The sequence below is a fragment of the Uloborus diversus genome, chromosome 7, assembly GCF_026930045.1.
Source record: "Uloborus diversus isolate 005 chromosome 7, Udiv.v.3.1, whole genome shotgun sequence".
NCBI lineage: Eukaryota > Metazoa > Arthropoda > Arachnida > Araneae > Uloboridae > Uloborus > Uloborus diversus.
Window position 1 is genome coordinate 131898714 of NC_072737.1, and position 12005 is coordinate 131910718.

Genomic DNA, 12005 nt, shown 5'->3' on the forward strand with positions numbered 1-12005 from the left:
GTGTAATGTTTATTATAATCCTGTAAATCCATCTCTTTTATCTTTTCTTCTGTTAGAAAAATATTTCTTTGGCCTGCGGCCCATGTATTTTTCTCTACTTTGCTGTGATTTTTGAAATAACATTTTCATTAAAAAGATAAGAAGTAAAAATGTGTCAGAGGTCTTAGCTATCAAATTTATTTATTCATTCATTTTTTTTTTAAATATGACTTGCCGTCAGTTTTTACAAGGTACTGAATACTTTTTTGTTCTTTAAAAAATGTTTGAAACCTATATTTTGGCTGTCCTTAGTTTGATTTTTCCATCTGCCAACGGCATCGGCCATCGGTCATCGGCCATTTGAAACACAAAATAATCTGCCGTCGGGTGTCTTTGAACTTTCGGCCAACTATCGGCATCAGACCATCGGCCAAAGATTGCCATCGGTCAAGCCCTAATATTTAGTAGAAAATAGTTAATGTGACAGCTTCTTTAATGTAAGCATTTGAGCTCCTCCCGAAATAGAATCCTGGCTACACCACTGGATTGAAAGGTAATTGTACAAGTTCTAAAACAAATAAAACATTTTCATAAAAACTGGAAGCATGCAAGTAAATTGCACAGATAATGAACTTTTTGAGAAAATGCACGCAAAAACCTTTTCCGTCAGGGTTCAAAGTTGTCTTGTTTTTAGAGGTTGGTCTCACCAAGTGGCGATAGAGCAGTGGGAGGTGGTGTGACATCATTGGCTCCATCTCATAGAGATTGTCTCACCAATACACTGCAGAATTATGGGGAAAAATTGACAAACCTTTTTTTATCTTTAAGCATTGATAGATTTTGTTTTTCATTCTTTTTTTAAAGGTTTTTCAGTAGTAAAATAAAATAATTTTCAATCAATGTAAATCTTTACTAATAATAAAGCTGAAAGTCTCTGTCTGGAGGATGTCTGGATCTCTGTAACGCGCATAGGGCCTATACAGTTCGGCCGATTTTCATGAAATTTGGCACAAAGTTAATCTGTAGTATAGGGATGTGCACCTCGAAGCGATTTTTCAAAAATTTGATTTTGTTCTTTTTGTATTCCAATTTTGAGAACATTTTCCCGAGCAAAATTATCATAAGATGGACGAGTAAATTATCAAGTTATGGACCAAGTTACCAAGTTAACATGGAACCGTAACATGGACAAATCAATTGGCGAGAAATTCACCATACATCTTTTGTAATTATACAGGCAAACCAAACGACCTTTTAATTTTCTACTATGGGCAAAGTCGTGCGGGTACCACTAGTATATGATAAAGCTGTTGTACTGTGCTTATTATTTTTTCTGTGGCTATGTTTCATCTAAGAGCTTTGTAAGATGCTGTGTGTTGAGTGTTTTTGCTGAAATTCCTTTATTGTATGTGTGAGTTTTTTAGGTTTGAATAATACAATATTTTAAAATTTTATAATAAGCGGACTCATTTATTATGATTTTTAATGGCAATTTTGTATTTAATGATTGGAAAATGATGGCATTGGGTGTTTTTTTACAGCAAAACAACCAGAAAACTCCAAGTTCATTTGTAAGAAAAGCAATACAGAAAAAGAATACCATTTGTTTACCGCCAAAGCTAAAGCAAAGCAATCCAAACAATGAAGCTACAGAATCCTTATCTGCATTTTGTACGCGAGCTTGTGAGTATGATTATTTTCCTCTTTTTTATGTTTAGTCAAGGTGGCGACAGATCAGGGAAAAGTCAGGGAACTTTATTAATCAGGGAAATATCAGGGAATTTTGAAAAAATTACAAAAATTCAGGAAAAATTGATTCAGTGAAGAAATAATTTTTTTTCTCTTTGTAAAACTAATTACCCTAATTCCCAACACATTTCCTGCCAATTATTTGTTTTAAAAAAGTTAAATTAATTTGGGGCTATTACACACTGCCACATATTTGTACATCTTTTTCCCCAAGGTCAAAGCAGAGTCTTGGAATGAACTTCCTAAGATTGCTTCTGTGTCTGTAAAGTTGTTTATTTTACATAGCTTGAATTTTCCTCCCACTTGTTCCATGCTACGTAAAATAAACAACCCTACTGGCAAAGAGGAAACCGTCATTAATGACTTGGCTCCCTTGCCTTGACTCATTGTCTTAACACTAGAACCGCGGATGGGATCATTTTGACCCCAAAGCAATTTTTTTTTCCGATTTCCTCAAAAAGTTACGAACGAAATTGAACACAAATTCGTGACTTTTCCTATTTTTATACCAATAATAATCTGTGAAATTATGATATGTTAAATACTTACCACTTTTTTGATTTTAATACTTATACCTAAAACCGCGGAATGGGTCATTTTGACCCCATTATAATCTCAAGCACTAAAGTTGCAGTTCAACGTTTCTTAGAATAAGAAAAGCTTTTTCAGTCCTCTCTCCATTTCCCAGATGAAGGCAAACAATACTTCAAGGTCAGTAAATTGTTACTGATAACAAGTGCAGGTGGGGAGGGGGTCTGCAGTAGTAGTAACAAGTGTTGCAGACGCCCCCCCCTCCCCTAACATTATCGTTCCTTTGGAGAAAAATGCGTCTGGTTAGTGTATTCAAGGAATGTTTTCTTTCTGATATTTTTTGTTTTGGCATAGAAGGGAAAGTGGTGAACTGGCGCACATCCGGTTCTTTCTGAATTCACAACTGGTTGTTCGCATTGCTTTGGATAGTTTGATTGTACCAGTCTGTTCGATTTTTTGGCGCCTTGTTTGCACGGAGATAAAATGATCTGATGTGAAAATGGCTGGAAGAAATAGGCGTAAATTAACAGTTAGCGAGGCCCTCGAATATATGTGACAATTATCGGAAAATGAATCTAAAAACGATAATGATGAAGAAATTGTTTTCAGGGATGATGAATATGTGCCCCCAGATGAGGAAAATATTTCCTCGGATGAAGATACGATATCTAATTTTTCTGGACAATGTACTAGCAAAAAAACTACTTCTGGGAGGAAAAAACAATGTGTACATAAACAAAAAAAGTTTTCAAATTTATATCCAGATGAAATAAAATCTAGAACTTTTTTTACAAATGGCGAGGCCCTCGAATATATGCAACAATTATCGGAAAATGAATCCGAAAATGATAATGATGAAGAAGTTGTTTTCAGCGATGATGAATATGTGCCCCCAGATGAAGAAAATATTTCCTCAAATGAAGATACTGTATCTAATTTTTCTGGACAGTGTAATAGCAGAAAAACTACTTCTGGGAGGAAATTTACACTACAAAGTGAAATGAATAAATGATTGAAGTTAATGGGAGAGAATTTTATATCTTACTATTATATTATATAATTTTAGTATTACTCTTGTTCATCAAAAATATTTTTTTACCTCTTTCTAAACATCAAAGAACCCATTTTAAACTTTGGGTCAAATTGACCCCTGCCCGCGGTTTTAGGTATACGGAAATTTCTGAGGTTCTAGTGTTAAAGAATTAGCATGCTGTTATCAATTTCAAGAAAAAAAATCTTTGTTTTTAAATTAAAACTGTTAAAATTTTAAAAGTTATTACTTGGAGATTTAATTTAATTGCTAAAGTTGAATGTTAAATGATAATCAACTTTGTTTTTTGCCTTGCTATAATTTGTTTTCGTTTCAGATTACACAAAGGGTTTTTTTTTTTTTTGTTTTATCAGACTTTAAAAGTCTTTTATTTTAAAACCATTTTTGAAACTAATAATTGTTTTCTGCATTTCTATGTTGTTTGTTACTAAAATAATCTAAGATTTTTTTTTTCAACAAATAATGAAATCATTTGAAATTGAGTTGTGTACATAAATAAATATTTTTATTATTTTTTAATAGTTAAAATGCTGTATTCATTCATTAAAACCTAAGTTCTTGGTTAGGGAACAGCTCAATATGACTGGTTGTTAAAAGGTTTCCATTTTGTTTTACATAAATATGTCTATTACTTACGTAAGTAAAACTACATTACTTCTATACTTTATTATTACTACTATTGCTTGTTATTCTTGCAGCAACAATTATACTGCTTGAAAATTCAGTTCAAAATTATTTCCATATCAACTTTTTAGTTTTATATCATGATTAGATTGTCTTTAAATAATGGTTTTAAAAATTTCTTACAATTCTTATGTTAACTGGTTATTGGAAGTTAAGTATTTGTTTTAGATTTCCTGTAATATTTCTTTATAGATAATTTAAGATACTATTTTTACCAAAAAAAAAAGGATCATCTTTTCAAAATATATTTTTAGTTAACAGCTTAAAACGTTTTAAATATTGCATTTTATTTAATGTACAATGGTTTTCAGGTAGGACAAAGAAAGGAAACCATTATCATTGATAAGGGCAGTTCTCAAAAGGTGGGAGCAAACACAGACCTCAACTTTGAAGCTTCAACACCAAATAACTTTCATTTTAATTTACTCAAAAATTTTTAAGTTACACTATAATATTGTATAGAGACAAGAATTGACATAAATTATGGAAAAAATGCTCTTCAAATGCCCTTAAAAAATATTTTCTTTTCTAAAAGGCACAATTTTGGACATACCAAAACGTTAACTGAGCAAATGTACCATTAAAAAATTAAAGGTATGAATCTTACACTGAATAAATTTTTGTTAATATTTTACACAAATAACAAAAGTAAAGATAGATTATTTACTTTGTAAACGATTTAAAAAAAAAAAACGTAAGTTTGAAATTTGATGTATGTCCAAAAGTTACGATCTTTACAATGCTATTATTCGAGAACTAAGTATATGATGTTTTCGTTTTAAAGGTATTTATCGATCCACAGAATCAATTTTTAATTGTTTAAAAGTGTTTTCATAAGCTTTTATGCAGTACTAGCTTAATACCCGGCGTTGCCCGGGTGCTTCTCAATGCTCTCTTTTAGATAATTAAATGGAGGAATTCTATCTAAATGACAGTAAAAACCTGCATTCACACCACTCTAGGCTCAAATTTTCAAGACTGTAAATAGCACAGAAAGTTGAGCATTTGCAGAAAAAATAGCATCAAGTAAAAACGAAAAAGCATGAGGCATATTATCGGGGTTATGTCAACAATGTTCTTTGGTTCTGTCGTGTCCACTGGCACGTTGTCTGTGGTTGAAACAGACGGGCGGTACATCCATTGTCTTAATGCAGAGACAAATGATTGTCTTGCATATCTTGTGGGACAACCTTTTACGGGGGTATTAAGCTAGTCAGTTATAAATATATGCAAAATATGACACCGTTACAATATTTTCAGATATAAAAATCATCCTCAATAGCCCAAAAGCTAAACAGATAGTCCACTGTTCAGAAAATAAGGAATCCGGTCATTGTTATTAATAGTCGTTAACGTTCCGTTTCACGGATTTTCTTGCGGTGTTTTTACTTTCACGGTTTCACGTGTTAGGTAGACTCATTTTATAAGTTTTTGTAAGTGTTTAGGTATGCAAGCACATTCCGTAGAAAACTGTCACTTATTATAAATAATTTCACAAAATGTGTCTGTTTGTCCTTTCCGTGTAGATTTAGTAGCATTCCATGTAGTAAAATTGGATAAGTGTAAGTTGCATTAAAAAGACGTACGTCAACTACATTTTATTTTCTTATATTTATGTCAAATTTCTATTTTCCTAGGCGAAAATGACAGTTAGACATTAATATTGGTGTCTTGCAACAATTCAAACTTTGTCTTGATTAAAATTTTATTTCTAATTTTTAAAACCTCACACTTTTGCCGTAAATGTTGTACATGATAACTCAAACTGATGCAGGTAGTAAGAGCACTTATTTAAGTTTACTGCTCTAAAGTATTCCTTTGAGAATATCCAAATTTTAATTTACATAGGCACAGTCGTAATGAGGGGTAGGAATGGTTCCACTGAATAATAGTTAAAAATCAGATTAACAATTGTCAAAAATTGTGAAACTTACATTATGATGATGTCCAAAATCCGTTACCTACAGGACAACAATGTCCAAAATCTGTTACCTACAGACTGCTGATTTGATTTGCTAACTAACAATTTTTACAAATACCTGCTGTCTTTTCTTGTTCATATATTGTGTTCTAGGTATGCATGCTTTAGAGTAAAAGCAAAATTGATGTTAAATTTGAAAATTTTTGAAATTGCTCAAAGTTAACTTTTTTGTTCCCACCTTTTGAGAACTGCCCATAACGTAAATCAGGGAAGTTTTGTGAACTTAATCAAGGAAATCAGGGAAAAGTCAGGGAACCTTTTTTTACAGTTTCTGTTGCCACGCTGTTAGTTTACTTGAGGTTTGCTATTGAGATAATACTGTACCTCAGGGCCAGAGTAGCACAAGTCCAAAAGGCTGATATTTAGATTATTACTGCATTGTATGTAGAATCTTCTGATATTTAGGTTATTACTGCATTGTATGTAGAATCTTATTCATCTTGGAGCTATAACAGTAATTCCTGATTTTAAAAAAAGAAAAAATCCCTTATAATTATTTACTAGTACATGTCCCAATTGTTGTATACACCAAACAAACATTTTTACATCAGTCTGGTTTTGAAGTACAGATTTAAGGTATGAAAAATAAAATTTAGTGAATAACTTTTTATTATACTAGCGGCATTGCACGGTCTACCTCAAAAATATGCGTATATTTGGCTTTCAAAAGAATTTTACGTTACAATATAAATTTTCCCATTTTTTGTCACATTTTTTATTGCTGCTTCACTTTTATCAGTCATAGCGTGGTGTTATATAGCCTATATTCTTCCTCAATGAATGAACTATTCAACACAAAAAGAATTTTTCAATTCGAACCAGTAGTTCCTGAGATTAGTGCGATCAAACAAACTCTACAGCTTTATATTAGTTAATTAATGAGAAAAATAAGACGATGATACATATATATATATATATATATATATATATATATGTATCATTGTCTTATTTTTCTCATTAATTAACTAATATATATATATATATATATATATATATATATATTTTACAAATCAATTTAGCATTGTTTAGGATTATCTCTGAAAACGACCCTCGAGATTTGCCTCATGGCTGACTCGAACTTACAACCACTAGATCCCGACGCCCGCAATTTCAGGTCGAGCCACCGTGGCTACACATATTCAGCGTTCCAAGCATTTTACATTATAATACAGTGCAGAACCTTTTTTCCGTGAACCAGAAAACTGGCTACTTTTTGCAGATTTTCTCGCCATTTTTTTTGAAAATACGCATTTTCGGAATTTACACATTCAATACCTAAAAGAATATGAACTGTTTCTTAATAAATACCATATTACTCACATATAGCTGGGGAAAATGTTTACAAAAACGAACTTCAAAGGTTATCCTTTATTCATGACAACATTTCGGAAATATTTTCTTGAATTAAGAAGTGCATTCGTAAGTCGGAAATTTTCATGTTTTATTCCAAATGAAAACTGAAGAAATGAATATTGTCGCATTCTAATGCGATATTTTATTGAATGACCTTTAAAATTAAAGCCGTTTAGAGCATAAGTGATGCCGCGAAATTGCGTGAAACGCCGAAAACCAGATTCGCGAATTTTCCGGATAGTTGGATCGTGGAATCTGGAAAAGTTAAACGCAAGAGTGTAATAAGGCTGCAAGAACTCATAAATCAAATTCCTATTGATACTGCAAAAGCAATAGTTATCAATAACCACCGTAATCTCAAACACAGAATCTTTATAAAATCTTTTTTAAAAAAAACGCGTTCATGAAAACATTCTTTCATACACTATAGCAGGAAAATCGCACATTTATGTTCAAAAACTTGTTTCAAGCCCTTCCTTCAGGGCATATTTTAAGGAAATTTGACTGTGTGGGCAACTACAACTTCCTTGGAAGGGGAGGGGGGGGATTGAAAATGTGCAGTTTATGTTAGTTGAATAATTGTCAAAAAAGAGTTGGGGTGTGAAAATTGGAATTAGGGAAATTATTGCTAATGGTCATTTTGTTCGATAGGAAAAAGAGTGTAAAGAACATAAACGCTTTGACTCATCATTTAAAATAGTTAAAATAGTTGCTGATTTTTTGAATTTTTTTAATTTCATTCATTATAATACAACCATTCCATTATAATACAACCAGTTAGGAGTCAGGCTTCCATTTTTTTTTACGGATAAATAAAAAATGTATAGAAACACAACCGATGGAAAAATTTAGGAAAATGTAGGTGGGCAATTTTATTTGACTGTGGACGGAGCCAATTACAATTTTAAACCATCTTTGGCAACGCAATTGCATGCATATTCTAACACAGTTGTAGGCGTTAGAGGAGAGAGACGCAATGATGTGTCTTCTGAAGTATTTTTTAAATTGAAATCAATTTTAAAGGTATCTTTGGAGGTTTACTGAAATGGAGAAGCTTCTTTCTTTAAAAATTGCTCAGCACCAAAGTCTCCAAAATGCGATTCTAGCCTATCTTTGGTGACGTTAATGGGTTTCCTAACACCTAATAGTACCAAAAATGTTGTGAAGCCAGGCAGCTCTTTTATGGAAACTTTCCGTAAGGCTTTGTTTGATAGTGATAATATATTAGGAGTAAAAGGGGGCAGAGGGAGATTTCCCTCCCAAAATCTTGATTCAATCACTTTATCTTTGATCGCTTTAAGAAAAAAAAAAGATAGTCAAGATTCAAATGCTGTTTTCACAAATTGATATGTAATTTTAGGCTATATGTTGAGACTTACTTCAGAAGAGAGGGTAGGAGTTTTCTCCAGGAAAGTTTTCAGAATTAAAGGTTTAAATATGTACTTTTTGGCTGTGTTTGCTATGTTAGAGGAAAAGACAAGAGTTCGGGGTTCTACCCAGAATTTTTTAAATGAAGAGGTTTAAATCCGTATTTATAAACTATCTTTGGTGATATCAGGAAAAGAGATAAAAAATTAGAGAGCTCCCCCTCCTAAAAAAAGTTTTAAGCTGTCTTTCACGCTGTTAGTCTACAGAGTGGAGGTGGGAGAGGTTCCCAACCTGAATTATTTGAAACTGAATAGGCTAAAAAACAATTTTAGACCATGTCTGGCCAAGTTGAGGGACCAAACCAAATGTTAAAAAATGAAATTCGCTTACCTTCCATAAGAAATAGTCTAACATGTGATCCAAAGTTGACGGATAGATTTTCTACTCTCAAAAGCGAGAAAACAGAAATCCCTTTTTTTTTACTTCCTTTTACAAAAAAAGAAGTATTGTATTCAGGAAAAATTTTCACTCAAAAATCGGCCTTAATTTCCATTTTACTCGCCCCCGAATGAATATCGATTTTTTTTCAACCCGATGACAGGTGAATACATGCCTAAGAACGTATAGACACCTGAAGGATCCATTTTGACGATCCCCGAGTTAATTACAAGTTTCCTCGTGACGTCCATATGTACCTATGTTTGTATGTATCTCGCATAACTCAAGAACGGTATGTCCTAGAAAGTTGAAATTTGGCACATAGACTCCAAGTGGGGTCTAGTTGTGCACCTTCTCTTTTGGTTGTATTCGGATGTTCCAAAGGGGGTCTTTTACACCTTTTTGGGGTAAAATCATTGTTAATTTCAATGTAAACTCAAGCAGTGCTATAATTTGGCAAACACTTGGCAATTTATCACCAAGCTTTTGATCGCCAAGTTTTGTCGCCAACTTGGTGACGAATTTGGCGTTTTTAAAAAAAAATCTGGTTTCAATTTGGCCATATTTATAGAGTTAACCATTGAATCACATTAAAAACTGCTAACATTCGTAAAATTTATCTGTATAAATTGTTTTCTTTGCTTCGGTTCGCAACAGACATGGAATGAAAGTATTTAAAGTGTTTCTTTGCTCACTCTGAGGCACTATTATCTTTAAATTGGAGTAAAAGGAAGTCCTGTGATGCACACATCAGCTCGTTTTTCTTTTGAAGCAGAGAACTCTTGTAATAAATGAGAAATCAAAGTAAACTCTGCAACATGTAAAGCCACCCCTGTGATGAGCAATAAATTGTATCTTGTACCATTTTTCATCTCCCCTTCCCTTTCTTACTCTTATTACCATTTTCCTGAAATTAAAATAAAAAAAAAGAAAGAAAAAGTTTTTTGTTTCACTAGGAGGTTTCCAAGAAGCTCTCTTAAAACCAGTGTTAACTCTTTACTATACGAAAATTTGAAAATTTCATTGTTTTCTTCCGCCTGGAATTAACTTATATAGTCTAAAAAAACATTGGTCCCATGACCACTGCCGCACCCTCAGAAGAAAACAAGGAATTGTACTGATATGCTATCAAGAAAGACTTTTGAAAGTTTTTGAAAGAAAGCAGAAAGTTTGTATAAAAGTAATTTTTTAATCTGGTAGTGACACAAAAGTCTTGCAATTCGAAGAATTTCTTTTTGTCTGCAGCAACAGATTAAAACCATAATTTCCTTAGTTAAAAAATGTTTATTTTTTCCACATCAAAAGGGTTAATTTGTTAACCAATCGAAAAGTGCCGCCCGAGGCAGACCGCCCCCTCTGCCCCACCTTAGCTATGCCACTGTATGGGCCTATGGGAACATCACTGATGTTAGTCAAAACATGGTTTGACTAATATCTAAATTAGCCTATTTTATATCTTTAATCAATCATTTGTTTTTGCTTTTAGTTTATGCAATAGGCGACAAAGTTTCAAATAGTAATTCTAAGTTTTGTCTGGAAATGTATTGTTTGAATCAGAATGCTGATATGCACCAGGAATTTGAAAAGCTCCTTGAAATTTATAGGAAGTCATTGGGTAGGAAAAAGGTATGCTGTTTTTAATCTTCTCTTTTTATTGAACATTTTAAATTATCTGATTAACATGAATATTACGCAATTGAATGGTTGATATTTTTCATAAATTATTTATTTTACTTGTTAGGGGCCATTCATTAATTACGTAAGGGTCCCGAGAGGAAAGGGGGATTGGAAAAATCTCTACATACTCTTACTTGGGAAATGGGGAATATCAGACCCATTCTTCTGTAATATTTTCCAAGTCTATGTTTTAGATTAGAAATAGTGAGGACAAGTGGTGTGGCAGGGATCATGTTTCATTTGCTTCTGGAAGGAAAAACGTATTAGGATGAGCTGTTTTTTAATTGTTTTCCAAATAATGAATGTGTAAACTATAAAAAAAAACCGCACTGTGTATGGCATGTCTTATTTTTAATTAGTATTGCATCATATACAAAAAATATTTGTCGAAAAAACATTCAATCTAGATTCCATTTAGTTGATATTTCAGGACACAAAAAGGTTTTTAAAGGAAATTTAATCAGGGTTCGTACGCCCTTGAAAAACCTTGAAAAGTGCTTGAAAAAAAAAAGTTCATTTTCAAGTGCTTGAAAACCTTGAAAAAGTTTTAAAACCTTGAAAAAGTTTCTTAGTGCTTAAATTCTCTCAAAAATCAACGAATTGTGCTTAGAAGTTTAAAAAAAGTATTTCACCAATGCAATTTTCTGAACATGTGTTCAGTATGCAACATCGGGAAAAATTGCTTCCGTGTTTGGGATTTCAATCCTTTTGCATCTTGTAAATATTTTGATGTTTTTTACAACCGAAAGATATTTTGACATATGGTACCTTAGATTAGTTTATTTTTTGTTAGATTTCATTAATTAACAAAGAAATTAATTTGGAAACCATGACAACATTGAACTTACTCGGGTTTCGCGGAAAATTGCTCTTGTGTTTGAAATTTCAATCTTTTTGCATCCTGCAAATATTCAAATACTTTGGCTAATCAAATGTTAGTTTTGCATATGGCTACCTTAGATTAGGTATATTTTTTGTTTAATTTTAATAAAAAAACAAACAAATTTTATTTCATGGGAAACATGCCACGTCGAACGAACTCAGACTTTGCGAAAAATTGCTTCTCGTGTTTGAAATTTCAATCTTTTTGCATCTTGCAAATATTTAAATATATTCACTAATCAGATGTTATTTTCATATTTGCTACCGTAGATTAGCAATATTTTATGTTTAATTTCAGTAAAATATAAGTTT